Here is an 18,133-nt window from a genome sequence, read left to right on the forward strand (position 1 = left end):
TTTCAACCAGGTTTATTCTTGCAATATTTTCAGTTGTTCTGTTAAATGTCACTGATGTTAGCTAATAAGCACATATTTTTGACATTCATGAAAGATTTCAGTTCAGAAGTAACAATCAATGTTTTGCTAGTTTACAATGCAAGATTCAATGCAACTTATTACAATTTAAGAAAAACAAACTGTAACATTATGTAGCAAAACATGGCCTGGCTTATATTTTTAGATAGTAAGATAATCAACATGCATTGTACTATTTTGTTTAAAATCAGACAGTAATAGCTCAAAGGTAACATTCTTTACAAACAAAATGACTGAAGGATAATGAGGGACAGTACTGGAATTATAAACAAAGTCCTGATTTTTGAATTTTAAAATACAGGCAAAGGTTAGGGCGGTGGCAATGTCAATAGTCACCATTTATGTATTGCTTTAAATGTAGAATTATCCACAGTGCCTCACAGAGTTGTGAAGAATGCTGAGTCAAAACCGGAAGATTAGAAAGGGTGATTAGAAGTTTTAATAAAGTCCTAATGTAATTAAAAGATATTAAGAGAAGAGAGGGAATTAGAGGATGAAAACTGAAAACCATAGGACTAAAAGTGCTAATGGTATAACCACAAATGTTAGTACCGAGCAGCACAAACAGCCAGAGATGTTGAATGGAGTATTATGTGTGTTGTTCTGGGACAGAGATAAGCACAGAAATAGGTAGTGGCTATGTCAGAGGTGATTTATAAATATTTTAAAATAGATTTACAAAAGCTTATAAATAAAACTTAAGAGATTAGAGGTTCACTTTAGCTCACGTACAGAAGGAAGTGTTTGGCAGGCATGGTTTAAGCTGAAGTTTATAGAAAGGGACATTTTTTTAATATTCATTCATGGAGGATGAATGCTGTCTGGGCCAGCATTTATTGTCCATCCGTCATTGCCGGAATGGAGGGTAGTTGAGAGTCAACCACATTGCTGTGGGTCTGGAGTCACATGTAGTCCAGGCCAGGTAAGATTAGATGAGGTTAGATTCCCTACAGTGTGGAAACAGGCCCTTCAGCCCAACAAGTCCACACCACCCTTTGGAGCATCCCGCCCAGACCCATCCCCCCATAGCCCTGAACACTACAGGTAATTTAGCATGGCCAATCCACCTAGCCTGCACATCTTTGGACTGTGGGAGGAAACCGGAGCACCCGGAGGAAACCCACGCAGACACAGGGAGAATGTGCAAGCTCCGCACAGACAGCCGACTGAGGGTGGAATCGAACCGAGGTTCCTGGTAATGTGAGGGAGCTGTGCTAACTACTGAGCCACCCTGCTGCCCGAAGGATGGCGGTTTCCTTCCCAAAGGACATTAGGGGTGAACCAGATGGGCTTTCCCCAACAATCCACAATGGATTCATGGTCATCATTAGACTTTCAATTCCAGATTTTTTGATGGATTCAAATTCCACAATCTGCTGTGGTGGGATTTGAACCCAGGTCCCTGGAATAATAGTCCAGTGATAATACCATTAGGTCATCACCTTCTGCTGTTAATTTAAAATTCTGTACTCCCAAATTTATGAAGCTGCATGGTCACTGAGCATAAGTGGAAACACACTTAGATATTGAAATATAGTTTGGGAGTGACAGCACAGTTGGTGATATATTCACTGTAACTTTTATGCTCATTTGTTTCTCAGACTGTCTGTTTGCCATCTCATCACCATCGATAATCATAAATGACCAGAATGTCGTTAGCCCGAACTTCCTACATCCTGCCTTTTGCAGTCATTTTGAGAACATGAAAACATTCAAATGGTTCCCAGACTGATTAACTACCGAGGCTCATTTGTTAAAGTGAAATGCAGATCCAATCACTTTACTCTTTCAAACTTACATATTCACATTTCAATCCATACAATAAAGTAGATAATAATTAACAAAAACATTGCAATCAGGATAATTTAATAATTCTGAGCCAAAATACATGCTAATTCTATACAAAATAATATACAATATACAGAGCCATACATAAATGCAATGGACTAGCAAGAGGTGCCCTTGAATGTGCAAAAATTGTTCAGGAATTGTTGGTGAGGTGTGATGAGTGGTATTGCAGTTACAGGTGATATTTTACAAAGATATCACTGATGATATTTGAGCATATTTTATTAATTTGGTTTCCTCCACCATTTCTGCTATGGCTGCATAATGGTTGTATTTCCTCCAGCTCACTGTATGGAAGATGATTGCTCTGAAACTCAGAGCAATGGGGAATGCACAGCAATGTAAAATAATACCTGGTTTTCCAACCCCAGCTTTTCCTGTCCAAAAAAGCACACCTCTTGCCTAAAGCACACCTCTTGCCTCTTTTGTTTTCATTAATGTATGTCCATTATTAGCTTACATAGTAGTCTGCTATAAACATTACAAAAGTTGCTTTTTATGAACATATCTGAATGCTCGATAAAGGAAAAGCACCACTTAATCAGAAAATAATAATGCTACAAAATCAAACTACTTTTATCTAGCTTTAAGATGAGTGTATTGATAATAAAGGATGATTTCCTTGTGCAAGTGTTGCGTCCTCAGAGTGAAAGAATTCATGTTGTAAATTCTGTAACAGAAAGTAAAAGTTTAAGTCATGAAATTAGAAATTAATGTTGATCAAAATAATTTATGAGGTTCAATTTTATTCTTTGCATTTTAACAAGTCTCACAATGCAGACATTCCACCTCACCTTTGATGCAGACAATCATGCCTGATGCCAAGCCATGCAATGTTTTTTGTTTTTCTGACTTGCTCCATGGAGTGAACATTATGTGCATTTTCACTCAAGGTTTCAGACATTCTGTGAAATGAGAGGAAGAGTAGGTTCAAGGGTGAAACACCCTGTTCTATTCTCCTTCTTCCTAAATGCATGGGAACGGGTCTCATGTTACCAGAACACGTCACTGACCACCTCTGTATAAAGAGACAGGATATTTTACAGACAGTACTTTTTGTTCAAATTCTCCTTGTTTTCTAGATGCTCAGTTTCGAATGTGTTTCCCTGTTGAGCAATGGTGTGTATTGGGAATTGAGGAATATCAGGAGCAGCTGAAACTATCTGCTCCTAAAAACAAGCCTTAAATGAGCAAAGTAGCTCAAATTTTTCTGATGGTGGGCACGTTTAATGCATAAAGTTATGAACATTTAAAACCATAAAGTGTCTTCCCTGTACAGTCAAGTGGTTTACAAAAAGCCCATTTTAGATTGTGGTGGTATTGGATATTGGTAGGTCCAAAACAATAAATGTATATATAAATATGTAACTGCAAAATTTGAATGCATACCATAACTGTTAGATCATGAACAGGTGCAGCACCATCTCCTGCGATTAAATCAACTTAGAATGTTTACATGTATAATGCACATATTGCAGTGTTATAAACAACATAAAGCCCCATAAAATACACACAATTTTAGGAACTAGAAAACAGATGTTAATTTAGGAACCAAACCCTTATCTTACAAGTATTTTACTTTTATTTACTTCTGAAAGGAATTTTGAAAGTTTATATTCTAGAACTATTCTAAATGCATTCTATAATCTCTTAACAATATACTAATTTTTCTGTACATTTTGGCGTGATTGAACAATTCAGTAAAGAGCTGTGCCTGGAATTCCTGGGAGTGGTGGTGGTAACGGTGTTGGAGCGGGTTAGACTTCCCAACCCCAAGGGAGATGCTTGCCGGTGGTGAAATAAATTAGAGAGTGAATCATTCATGTTTGCTCTCACACACCTTCAGTGGATAGTTGGAAACTTGCTTTGTTGGCAGTCTGGGCGTAACCAACATGATGTTGCACAAGGTAGAGGTCACCATGAAAGCCATGCCTCCTCAACCTTTCCCCTTTCCTGAGGTGTGGTGACCTTAAGGTTAAACTCACTACCCATTGTCTCTCTCTAATGAGGGAGCAGCCCTATGGTCCTTTGGGACTATGATGCAGTTCATGCTCAATGTAGAAGATTTAAAGAAATTTGTCCAGAAGATTTAGGGTGTAATGGCAATCTTTTGCATGATATCTAGCCATACTTGTAAAAATGTTCCCCAAATTGATGTCGCTTTCCCTGTTGTTTTGAGATCTCATGCAAACCTTGGGCAGGAAAATGGGGTGCTTGAAATAGCAGATGAAAATAAACAATGCGGATGTCAGCTGTTGCTGGGTAAGTAACACATTTCCTTTCGTGTCAAGGTTGTGAATTCAAGTCCCACTCCAGTGACATGAGCAACAGTAGGTAGCCAGCACTTCATTGCAGTACTGAAGGGGTGCTGCAGTGTCGGGGGGTGCTGTCTCTTAGACGTGTTGTTAAAACTAGATCTTGCCTGCCTTCTTGGGTAGACAAAGAAGATCTCATGGTTCCATGGCAATATGTTGTCAAGGTTTTATCCCCTCAAAAGGTGAGTTATTTTGAGGCTTTGGAAAAGATGCAGAGGAGGTCTAAAAGATGATTCCGCAGTGTAAAACAGCTTAATCCCAACAGAGTATATTCAGAAGAGAACTGACTGAGGTTCATAAGATAATGCCAAAACTAGATTGTGTTTATCTGGACCATTCATATCAACTGAATAATGTATCAGTTGGTTGGATCAGGGCGAACAAGTAATTGTGTTTACAAATCAAATGAAAGGTGGGACTAATTGGATGTTCCTTTTATTCCTAAAGAATAATAAATGGGCTACTGTCTCAAGTGTGCTGAGTTGCTGTATTTTTACAGGACAGACTGTTTCTGTCTGGGAAACTGACCTTGTCCAAGAGCATGGTGCCCTATCATATAAACCAAGGTTGTATCAGTGATAATGGGAACTGCAGATGCTGGAGAATGCAAGATAACATAGTGTGGAGCTGGATGAACACAGCAGGCGAAGCAGCATCTCAGGAGCACAAAAGCTGACGTTTCAGGCCTAGACCCTTCATCAGAGAGGGGGATGAGGGGAGGGTTCTGGAATAAATAGGGAGAGGGGGGAGGCGGACCGAAGATGGAGAGAAAAGAAAATAGGTGGAGAGGACAGTATAGGTGGGGAGGGGATAGGTCAGTCCGGGGAAGATGGAAAGGTCAAGGCTGCTTGGCCTGTTGTGTTCACCCAGCTCCACACTTTGTTAACTGCTGTATACTGATGCTCAGTCGCTACTTGGGCTGACTCTTGTTGAGAGTGTTGAAGGCTTGTACCCTGACTGACTTACCAGTGCTTATCTCTAAAATGGTTTGGTGGTTTTGTCAAAATGAAATCTGGCTTTTTAGCTGTTTCACCAAGGTTTTGAAACTCATGCATATTTTTACTCCTATCATCCGCAGCTTAATCATTATTAGAAGAGTAATTTAGTTACAGTTTGATTTCATATATGCCATGCCTTCATTAGGTTTGTTTCTTCACTCAGAATGCCCTGTACTGACCTATGTTGACTCTGCTTAGATTCTTTATGATTCTATTAACATTTTTCATTGCCACATCAGCCTTACCATTTGACTAGGGATAATGTGGAGATGCATAGTGTTGAATTACCCAATTATTTAGGAAGTGGCTAAATTCTTCACTCTGAACTGAGGACCATTGCCACTCACCTCTGGAAATTCATATTGGCTGAAGTGTTCTTACAGGCATTCTACAGTTTCAAAGATAGCCATTAAAATCAGCTGGTCTAACTCCCAACAGTCAGAGAAGTAGTCTGCAATTATAAGATGAAGCAATTCCTACTAGGCTGAAGAGGTCTGCTGTATACTTATTAGGGTTTGCTTGGTTTGCTTGATACTTATTACATATACTGCTCTAGTTGATGTGGTACTTAATCTCATTGCCAATGTTTGGTCAGTACTGCATTTCCCTTCTGACTCGACCTAATTCCTTCATAGTTAATGGCTCTCCCCTTCTCTCTGTGCCATTTCTCTGATGGGTTGATGATTCTCTGATGTTTGGCTGTTGCTTCTCATTGAATCTAAAAAAATTCTCACACTGTATTAGCATCCTCAACCCTTTCAACTCTTGACAGCAGGCCAAAAAATTCCACATTTTTGTCTGTTCCTTTCTTGTCTGACCCAATCAGATGGTATCTCTGACCAGAGTAACATTCTTTGCAGATACTTCAGAGCAGATGGCCACAGTTTGAGGAAAAATGTTTTGAAGTGCCCTGTGGTTGGAATCAAACGTCATTTTGTCTGTTCCTGTAAATATTAGTGAAAATGTTCACAATTAGGGACAATAACCAAATGTAATTAGTTGTGCTTGCTGCATAAGCGTTGCTCCAAATCCTGACACATTGGCATCACATTGACATCATCATTAATGTCATAGTACCTCAGCACTGGTTACATAATTTCAGTGAATGCTGTATACTGTTCTGTGGCCCAAAACCACTGCGCATCCTTGGCAGTAAGTTGGTTCACACAGCAAATTGGGCAAATGTTTTGCTAAACATTTCTCACCACAATACTTCTATAGATCTCACCCTTTTGAGATCTGGGCAAAAGCCTTTCGCTGTCATAGAGTCATCCTGCACAGAAACAGGCCCTTTGGCCCAATTCATCCATTCTGACAAGTTTTCCAATCTGAACTAGTCTCATTTGCCTGCATTTGGCCCCTATCCCTTTAAATCTTTCCTATCCATGTACCTGTCCAAATTCCTTTTACATGTTATAATTGTACGCACCTCTACCAATTCCTCTGGCAGCTTGTTCCATATACTGTGATAAAAAGTGTCTCTTATATACCTTTTAAATCTTTCCCCTGTCACCTTAAACCTATGCCTGCTAGTTTTGATGACATACATATTTGACAAGATATTTAAATGCAATTTTTTTCTTGTATGGCTTCAGGCTTTAAATGTAAATGTCTTTGAAACAATCCTCAACCCACACTGGCCTGCAATTGTAGTTGCTGTGTTTTGTAATCTGAAATTGCCCTGAACAACTGCAGGACCTTATTTTTTTCCAAACTCATTAATACACCAGAACAGAGCTAGCAAATGCTGTCCATGTTAACAACTCCACCTCAATGACCATCCAATTTTGTTACCAGCTCTAATTTCTCCTTTTGTGGCTTGGTGTCAAGTTTTAATTTTTAATGCTCCTGTGACGTGACTTGCCGTGTTTTTGTCTGGCCAAGGAATAACAGAAAGATTATTGCTAGGACCTGAAGAGAACATGCTTCCTCACTGAGTGGGAAGGAGGAATTAAAAAGTGAAAAACCACAAAGCACTTTTGGTATATCTCCTATTTGTGAATTAAACAGTGGCAGTACATTGCTGGATGCCTGCCTCTCCACTAATCTTGGGAAATTTAATACAATGCTAGGACGAGAGGGATACAAGAACTTTGTAACTGTAGAATTAAGATGAAAACAGGTAGGCAATATTTACTCATGCAATGGGCTCAAACTATTTTATAAGTTTCCTTCATTTGGAAGAAGTTATTACATTTCCAAATTTTGTACTGTTCGCAATAACATTCACAATAGCAGACATTGCGTTGTGTGATGCTTATGCAGCACTTCCCAATGTATAACAAAGCCACAATGCACTTCTTAGACATACATTGAAACAAAACATGAATGCTGAGCTTTGGGATGCTCTAGGTCAGTAGTTGGACCAGAGTGTGTAAATAACTAACTTGTCTTATTTTAACTCGCCAACAGCCCCCATGCCCTTAGTTGACACCAAATGAGCCAAGTTAAAAATCAAGGCCAAAATATTAGCTCAGACAGGTTGTCACAATATTATTGCATCCAAAATGAACTGAAAACAAATCAAAAATGATTCAATGTTTATAAATCATTACGTTAAGCATGCCTTTTTTTAGTGCTCCCTATGGTTAGCACTTGTAATAAATGCATAACATGGACACTCTTGCGGGGAGCAATATACTGTTTTGAGAAATCACAATACTTTTGATGACTGTCTCTGGAATTTGGCGAATATTGCAGTAATTTTAAACATTGGGATTTTTGTTGAAGAGTCTCAAAATTATGGTGCATTTTACGTTTATTGCTCAGACAAGTGGGAGAGAGCTTAGAGGACTGATGAATATTCATTTGTCTCAAAAAGAATGTTGAAGTGTTCGACCAATTTCCCTGCCCCTCCACTCAGGACATATTGGATCACCTTCACAGATTGATTAAAGACAAATTTGGCAGAGCTACAATATACCTGTTAAAGGGGTTCCATCTGATTTTCCTCTGTATGGCATCCTAGATAATTGGGTGCAAGTAGAGGAAATCCTGCCAATAAATTTACCTTAAAATAAGATATGTAGAGCACATAATTTTCAACCACCTTAAGCATAGTCTTTGTCTTCACATAGGCAAAGTCATATATAAACACAGTAATATATAAGCAAAGTTATATATATAGAAAAATATAATTCATCTATTAAATATACTACCCAAACAAACTGTTAAAAATTCCTTTTAAAATTCCTGTGATGTCAGTTCCGAAGAAGAGACTCAAAATGTTTCCTCTGTTTCTCTCCCCACAGACACTGCCGGACCCTACTGAGTTTCTCCAGCATTCCCTGTTTTTATTCACATTAAAATTCCCTTCCAGAGTAATTACCAATTGCTCCCTTCTAAATAATCCTCTGATTCCTTCATTGTTATTAACAGTTCGATTGATATTTTCAGTCTTGAAAAGAGTTATAAATCAAGGAAAGTTAAAAAAAAGTGAAATGTTGATGACTAACCTGTTATACTGGTGCAGCCTAAGATGCAGAATTCTCTTCCTCGGGTTCAGGAATTTCAACTGTTGTCTCTCTGAAATTTAAACGCAATCATCATCTTACACCGTTTGTTACAAACAAATTGTTCACTGGAATCAATTCTAAGGCAATGGTATCAATCTGGAAAGATGTTTGAAAAATGAGAGGAACATTTAGCTTTTAATCTTATCAGAATGTAGAAAAATTGGTACATATGAAAGATTGCTGATGTTGTGATTGATCTGATTGCATTGTATTAATCCTACATGAAATGTTTCGATGGAAACATTGAAATAGCCATAGAAAGTCAACGAACAACAGTGAGGATGGATTTTACAAATGAGCAACCTCAGCACTATTGAAATGTTGTAGGTTTTGAGAAATGTCTTAAAAATTACCTCTGCCTAAAAGAAATTTCAAAATGAGATCATAAATGAAGAAACTTTTCTGAAGAAGGATCTATGCGCAAAACATCAGCCCTCCTGCTCCTCTGATGCTGCTAGGCCTGCTGTGTTCTTCCAGCTCCACGCCTTGTTATCTCAACTATTTGACTGATCTTGCTTGCGTCAGCTTTTTGAAACTTAATCCAACTATCCTATTTCTTCCCTGTAGCAAGAGGGCATCTTTTTCCTTTTCAAGTGTTTCTCTAATTTCCTTTAGAAAGTTACCACTAATTCTGCTTCCATCTCCTTTTGACCCTCTTTTCATTTTTGTTTCTGTTGGAGATTGCTTGAAAGCGACTAATCTGGTGGCTGTGGTATTGCGTGTATCAATGATCAGGCAAATGTGCAGCTTTATGAAAGCTAAGGGTGAAATCATGCCATGAAATAGTGTGACATTGTGTCATGTGATATTTATGTATACAGGTGTCAGCCCTATCTTGAATACTTGTTTCTGTACTTTGGAATCTATCAAGAATTTCAGTTTGTCAGTCAGCGTGCTTAAGTGAGAGACACAGACTATATAGATGTGCCTGATAGCGTTGTAACCCATTTAGTTGCTCTCGGAATAGATCTCCAGATAATTGTTCTCAGTCAGAAACCCATTCAGTGTTCATATTATAAGAGCTAAAATAATAACTTCCTGATCTCTGTTTTACACAATCCCCAAAAGTTAAATGATCCCACAATATTTCTTAATTTAATTCTTTATTTGCCTGTGTAAGTATATTGTATGGGCGTGGCATCAACACCTTTTTATTACAGCTAGCAAATAGTGAAACTATCATTTAACAGTTTCGTACCAGCTGTGTTTCACCACCTATTTCCCTTTTCAAACGCCAATTGCTGAGAATTTGGATGAACATTACTGTCTATTGTTCACTGCTTGCGAAATAACCCTACTTGTGCTGAGAATTATATCAATGACCAGTATAAAACTATCATTCTGACTCAGAGTGTGGATCACTTACATGTGCTGGAAACATCCCTGCTGGAACAGGACCCTTTCCTTTGTAAGTGGAAACAATACACGCTGGCATGACACCTTTTCAACAGTTCCAATTATTGTTATTCCAACAGTAAACATAAAAAGCATTGGAATTGGTGGTGTCACTCGGCCTAATAGTTCAAAAGGGAACTAATAGTGCAGGAAAAACATATTAACTCAAGATAGCTCTGAGTTATTGAAGCTACTTTGGGCAGTTGACCTTTACAACACCTTTAGGATGCATGTGGTAACAAAGTCAATAGGATTTGATAGTTAAAGTAAGGTATTTTGCTTTCTATTAAAGATATGGAAATGATTGGGGTGTTTCTGTAAGATATGCAGCCGACATGATTCCAAGTCAGGGGAAGTTATTGGTGGGATCGTGCTGTGATGCAATGGTTTAATTTGCATTTACGACTATGACAACTCTACGTTAGTGAACACTTCAGTGAGAGACTGAATAGTGGACAAACAGATATCAGTGATGGAAGGAAGTGGGTTATCGGAAGATTAAAAGAAAAGGTGCAGCTGAAAATAAGATCTTCGGAGCTGGTTGTTGAGAGATTAAGGTGAATTCCAGAAAATAGGCCTGAGATGACTGGAGTCTCAACATCCAAGGTTGGATAGCTGGAAAATGGTGAGGATTAGGAAGCCTGTGTTACAGATCCAGAGTCATGTAGCATGGAAACAGACCCTTCAGTCCAACCAGTACATGCTGCTCATGTTCCCAAACTAAACTAGTCCCACCTGCCTGCGTCTGGTCCATATCCTTCCAAACATTTCCTATTTATGAACTTATCCAATCATCTTTTAAACATCGTAACAGTGTGTCTGCATCCACCATTTCCTCTGGCAGTTCATTCCACACACAAACCACTCTCAGTGTAAATAAAAACTGCCCCTCACGTTCCTTTTTAAATCTCGCTCCTCTCATTTTAAAAATATACCCACTGGTCTTGAACTCTCCCACCATAGGGAAAAGACCCTTGTCATTCACTTCATCCACGCTCCTTATGATTTTAAAAGACTCAATAAGATCAAACCTCAACCTCCTACACTCCAGTGAAAGAAGTTCCAGCCTATTTGTATACCTCAGACTCTCCATTCCCAGCAATGTCTGGGTAAATCCTTTCTGAACCCTCTCCAGTTGAATAATATCCTTCCTATAATAAGTAACCAGAACTTTACACAGTGCTTCAGAGGTCTCACCAACAAGATAGAAGATGTGAGAGACCAGGTGAGATCTAAGGATGGGATGACTGTGGAATTAGACTAGCATAACACCATGTAGGTAACAATGGCATTGAATCAAATGAATAATAGGATGTAGAGCCAAAGTGAGTATCTGAGAACAGACGTTCAATGTGGTAAGTGTTAATGAGGCGCTGGCACATAGTTGGTTTTTCTTGGAGATGTTAGAGCTTGTTAGGGTGGACAGTTGGGAGTCTGAGAAGTTGAACATGGAACACGGAGCGCATATATGTTAACGGAATAATGACGATTTTCATGCATGATGGAATGTTGCTCTGAAGATCACTGTGAACTTCGGGAGAATTGGAAGTATTTGCAAGGAACATGAACTGAAACTCTAAGTGTAGAGAACTTGCTTTTAATGAACGTACAAAAGTATATGGCCTGTATGAAGACAACACGATAAAACATAAACACTTACTCCAAATGTGTCATTTCAGGATACATGTCTGCCATTGGGACGGAGAAAGTTCCAAAAACAATGACAGCATTTGTACCATAGGGGTCATCTACAGGTTGTACGGGTTTCTGTCAGGAAGAAAGAAGAGTATCACTTTAACGAGATTCATCTCAACTTATGAATAAAGATGGCACAATCTAAACATCTCCTTGTTGTATTTCTGTTGAGTACCATGTGCTTTTAATTTCAATCCCAAACTCAGATTATGAATTCATTTTTTTATAAGGTGGATTTTTAACTTGCTAATTGTGCCCAAGACTGAGGCTGAGTTGGTCATCCATTTTTTAGATTCGTTGTAATCAATGGATGTGTCCTTAAGGCACAGCTGATCTCCTATGATAGTTTAACTCCTGAGGAGCAAGTTGATCGCTTTTCGTCTAAATTCTTAAACAGGCATTGGATTTATTCCTGTAACTCCCAAGGTGCACAGTCTAACTTTTGCTAAAATGAATGTTTGCACTAGAAGTCTGACAAAATTTGTATTTGGTTATACGATTAGGTCAAACAAACTGCTCCTATAAAGTTATGTATCTTTGCCACTAATTTATCACTAAACATTGCTAACAATGTGGCACTGAAATATCCCAGTTGTGTCACAAAAAAAATCTTTTAATTGAGTCCGCGATGCGTAAATTGAGACTTTCATCTACTCATTGCATTTAAAGCTGATGTTAATTGCATGTATTCTTAAAGGAATGGTATGTTTGATTTGATCAAAAAACCAAATGTGGCTTTTTCTCTCATGAGCTGTGTAATGTGAAACTTAACTTGCAATGGATTTTTTAAAATGTTTTGAGCAGGCATCAAATGCTAACTGTAAGTTTAAAAGTGTGATTCTTCAACATTCATTGATACTAAACTTTCAAACAATATACTTCTGTTTTACAACCACTAAATAATTTATTTTTTATGCCCTCCTCTGAGATCATTCTAAATGCCTTGTGATATTTTGCTGCACGAAAGGAATTATATTCATTCAAATTGTCAGCTATGATATTTTCCCTATGCCAAAGCATAAAGTGGCTTAGAGACTGATTTAGTAAATTAAAATCTGCAAATTACACTGAATGATTAAGTGACATTGCTATGATTTGACCTTAACCATCCCACTAAATTTAAGTCCAACATTTTACTCACAACCACATAGACTTCTGTATCTGACAAATACCAGTTAACAAGCAATTAAATCACAGGAAACTATATTCACACCAGTTGTGAATGAAGGTTGGTAGGCTTCCAACTGTTATAAAACACATAAACTGATATCATTAATTGTCATCACAACTGCTTGGTCAGATCTCATCTGCCTGTGGTATCACTGTTAAGAAGTATGAATGCTCTAAATGACCAACAATGAGACAGGACTTTGTGCATCAGTTGCTAATGTTATGCACAATATCACAATGATGAGAAAGTTGACTGTGTGCAAATTGGTGAAATAAGTCATAATTGTGAACTTTTTGGAGCAAGCCAGGGTAGAGAAATGGGTCATTAGGGATCAAGATGGAGAAGAAAGCAATTAAGCCACAGTTGAAGCTTAGAACTTCATAACAAGTGCTCAGAAAGGTACAGTCAACCATGGAAAGACATAAGTAAACGAATCTTGATTAAGTGCTCTCAGGGATTTATTTGATCTAACACCTGAAATCTCCTGAAGTTTCAGTTATTTATTAGATCAGCTTGCATTTCATTTTCTTCATAAACATAAGCCTGCAATTTTTAAGTGAATTCTGTTTTTTTCCAGCAATCTTGTCTTTGTTTTTAGGGAAATGGTTTGAAAAGTGAATTTGTGATGTGGTGCTGTTGACCCAGTTTAAATCTCACAAGTGAGAAAGATTAAATACCATTTAAAGATAAAATTGATTTTGTGCTTTGTCAGTATCAGTGTAAATAAAACTGATTTTCTGGAAAAAGCATTGACAGTCTGACCTATGTTAGTCCTTATATGTTCTTTATTATTCACTAAACGGATTATTGACCTGATTTTGTTTTGTGTGTGTACAAATATGGGGAGCACATTACCACATTCACAGAAACATGAAATTGCTTTCAGATCTTCTCAGATGTTTGGTCCTTCATAGTGGGGAACCCCCCGCCAAGGAGATTCAATAAAATAACTTCCCTTTATTAAGACATAACAAGGTATAGAGCTAGATGAACACAGCAAGCAAAGCAGCATCAGAGGAGCAGGAAAGCTGATGCTTCGGGCCTAGACCCTTCTTCAGAAATGGGGGAGGGGAAGGGGCTTCTGAAATAAACAAGGAGAGAGGGGGAGGCAGATAGAAGATGGACAGAGGAGAAGATAGATGGAGAGGAGACAGACAGGTCAAAGAGACAGGGATGGAGCCAGTAAAGATGAGTGTAGGTGGGGAGTTAGGGAGGGGATAGGTCAGTCCAGGGAGGACAAACAAGTCAAGGGGTGGGGGGGGGGAGCGGAATAAGGTTAGTAGGTAGGAGATGGGGGTGGGGCTTGAGGTGGGAGGAGGGGATAGGTGGGAGGAAGGACAGGTTAGGGAGGCTGGGACAAGCTGGGCCTGGTTTGGGATGCGGTAGGGGGAGGGGACGAGCTGGGCTGGTTTTGGCATGCAGTGGGGGTAGGGGAGATTTTGAAGCTTGTGAAGCCCACATTGATACCATTGGGCTGCAGGGTTCCTGAGCGGAATATGAGTTGATGTTCCTGCAACCTTCGTGTAGCATGGTTGTGGCACTGTAGGAGGCCCAGGATGGACATGTCGTCTGAGGAATGGGAGGGGGAGTTGAAATGGTTTGCGACTGGGAGTTGCAGTTGTTTAGTGTGAATCAAGCATAGGTGTTCTGCAAAGCAGTCCCCAAGCCTCCGCGTGGTTTTCCCAATGTAGAGGAGGCCCTTCATTAAGACCTCTGAAACATTGAAACTACCTAGGCCTGAAACGTCAGCTTTCCTGCTCCTAAGATGCTGCTTGGCCTGCTGTGCTCACCCAGCTCTAGACCTTGTTATCTCGGATTCTCCAGCATCTGCAGTTCATATTATCTCTAATACTGAAAATGTGCTGACTTACTCATACTGATCAAGACAAGATCCATAACAGTTTGTACTATTCTTCATACTGGTTCCTAACAGTCCAGATTAGAGAGTTGGACATGACCAAGGTGTAACGTCATAGAGTCATGGAGTCATACAGCATGGAAACGGACCCTTCAGTCCAACATATCCATGTTGACCATAATCCTATGGCCCATCTTGCTCCAAACACTTCCCACTCATGTACTTACTCAGTCTGAGAAACAAATCTCCATCAACACCCTCTGTCTTCTGACATTAAGACAATTTTATATCCAATTGGCAAGCTCACCCTGAATCCCAGAACTTTACTAATTATTCTAATATGCAGAACCATGTCGAAGTAAACATAGTGTACTGCTCTGCCCTCAAAAATATCAATATCTCCGCAAATGGGAACTAACAGCACATTCCAGGCAAAATTTGAGAATCTATTGTTCCATTACCTGAGCTAAATTTGATGGATCAAGTATGTTTTATGGCAACTCTGATGGATTACTCCATATTTACCTCATCATCAATGTTCCCTCTGCCATTATGAATTCCACTATGGTTCAATGTTCCATGAACAAAACTCAGAATTGTGTACAGTAAGGATAAAAATTAGAGGGAAGACTAATTGCCATATGTCACTGCTTTCCCCTCTGTACTTTGTGCAACAAGATTCTAACCACATTCTTGATAAAGGGATTAATCATATAGTTGGGTATAAACAGGGGAACCTTTGCACTATTCTGTACAGATCTTTGATAAACTGGACTTACTTGATGATACTGCTGGGTTTTGGTAATGCTTCAGAAAATGTGCCAGGGCATTTTACCTGTATACAATCAAAGCATTGAGTGGCAACATTCCTGATAAAGTTAATGAATTTATCGGAATTAACGCGACATATTAGGAATCGGTAGTAAAACTAATCTAGAAAGAGCTTCCTTCACTGTGATCATCTTCCTCAAATGTTCAATGAAAAATAGTTCACAGCAGCAATATGTCCCTTTCCCAGGAATAAATGGATAAACAATAATAAAATCACCTCATCCCAAGAGGTCACATGCATTGCCTGGGAGTTAATAACATTGGTACACAGACATTTCACTCAGTTATTTGAGGTTCCTCTGTCTATTATTTTCACTGGGATATTGGGGAACATGATATAATTTTGTCAAATATTTATACAATCAACTCTGAAGATTCAATTCTTAATTTTGATGAGAAATGGGAGAGCAGTGAATTCTCCCTTGCCAACTGAATTCAAAGTCTATTATGATTATTATTAAATAAACAGATCCAATTATGACAGCAATGTTAACAAAATGCCACACTTAAGCATTTGAATAGATTTTTTTTCTGACAGGAACTAGCGTAGTTGCAGGTTTAGAGCTGAAGCAGGACTCAGATTAAACATAATGAATTCTCCCCAGATTATTTCTTCTCATAAGAAACAAACTTTTTTCCTTGACTCTAAAAGTAGTTCAGCCAAGAGTAATCAATATATGCTTGATGAACTGCCACATTTGGTAAACATGATATTATCAGCCCTGAAATAATGGTGTTCCCCACAGAATTTAACTTTGACTATCTCTATGCTGCCAGAATCATCTTTATGTCATGACAAAGTAGTTACACCAAAAATGGTAATTAAACTGACAATGTGTAGGTGCTCTCCCCTAAGTATCATATTTCAATTTGACTCACATACATTCTAGCAGGCTCACATTGATTTCTACTGGATTCTGCTTTCACAGATTTTGTTTATTACTGCATCTTAACAACTTGATTGAAAAAAGTCCTCGACTGAACCAAAATCCTACGTTTTATCAAATCAAGATTACTGATTATGGAATTCTGATGAAAGGGCATTGACCTAAAACATTAACTCTATCTATGTCGCCAGAGGGACTACCTGACCTGCTAAGAAAAACATTTTCTATTTTTATTTCAGATTTCCAACATTTGCAGTAGTTTGCTTATATTTAAATAAAAATAATGTATTCCTGGGATCTGGTCATCATTGACAAGACCAGCATTTGTTGCCCATCCTCCACTAGCCCTAGCACTAAGTGGCTTTCTTTGCCATTGCAGAGGGCAGTGACACTGCTGGGTGTTTGGGGTCATAAGCAAGCCAGAGCAGGATTACAGACTCCTTCCTTAAAAATGACACGAGTGAATCAGATTGGTTTTAAATTTTAAGATCACCAGGCAAGAAATTCTGCAGTTGTCTATCAAGACTCGATAATCCCGTGTGTACATTTTTTGGAGATATACATATGGATTGCTATAGCCCAAGGACCAACATATACAGTTCCACAGGAAGAAGTCTTCCATTTGACATATGTTAATATGATTAGAATACTTTTCCTTCCACTCTCATTTAGAAAAGTTCCCATCCGCTTCTATGTTTACTGATTAGTAACTGAAATTGGGAGCTGTCTCTCCCTTTCTAATGATACCAGTTGTAACGTCCCTCTCTCTAGTTGAGATTAACTCATGCAGCACATTCTAGGGATTAAAACATAGGCCTTCCTAACTTTTATGTGCCCACTGCTCAATGGATAAATTTGTTGAAACTTTGGAAAATTAAATGTTTCTATTTATACAATGCCTCTGTGTCCAATTAAACCATATCTCAGGACTAAAACTGATCAGATTGTCTCAAATGATCCCATTATTGGAAATGAACAAAATATAATGTATCATTTATTCTGCAGCATTCCAAAAAAATTGTGCTTTAAACTGCAGATTCGTGACAAACACACAGGATTGGAAAATTCGTTCTACTTTTAAGTGCCCACTGAACGTTAGTCTCAGAAGACACTAGCAGACAAACTCTTCATTTCTAAGATGCCTGACAGCTGAAGCCAAAGCATTCACTTATGTTTGAATCTCAAAACTGAAGCAAAACATCAGCTTATCCGGCATTCTTTAAAATACAAATAACACATTATTGACAAAAAGTTAGATGCAACTGAGATCCCAATAATATTGAGCATTTAACTAAATCAACAGAGATTTTTCAGAAAACCAAAGTGCATATTTTGATAGATAAGTATAAAGCAAACACGAAAGGAGCTATAGCTTTTTAAATTCACAACCTGGTCCGCTGACCCTGACCACTGTGTGTTAAGAGCCACTTTGTGTAGATTCTTCGGCTGATAAGAAATAAGGAACTGTGCAGGCAAACCTCCCGAGATCGTGAAACATCAATGCATGAACTTAATTTTAAACAATCTCCACCACAAAGTACA

At 38.5% G+C, this 18,133-nt stretch overlaps 1 long non-coding RNA gene across 1 annotated transcript in view; it reads right to left on the reverse strand.

The window, feature by feature from the left end:
* Positions 1-211: 211 nt before the first annotated feature.
* The window catches only part of LOC125464720 (uncharacterized), a 65,610-nt gene continuing 47,688 nt past the window's right edge, over positions 212-18,133 (reverse strand). The window contains exons 2-4 of the long non-coding RNA XR_007250071.2: positions 11,810-11,916; positions 8,695-8,764; positions 212-2,596 (exon numbers count right to left, since the gene is read on the reverse strand). This is a non-coding gene — a long non-coding RNA (uncharacterized LOC125464720). The remainder of the gene's footprint in view (positions 2,597-8,694; positions 8,765-11,809; positions 11,917-18,133) is intronic.

Source organism: Stegostoma tigrinum, chromosome 27 (genome assembly GCF_030684315.1).
Source record: "Stegostoma tigrinum isolate sSteTig4 chromosome 27, sSteTig4.hap1, whole genome shotgun sequence".
Taxonomy (NCBI): domain Eukaryota; kingdom Metazoa; phylum Chordata; class Chondrichthyes; order Orectolobiformes; family Stegostomatidae; genus Stegostoma; species Stegostoma tigrinum.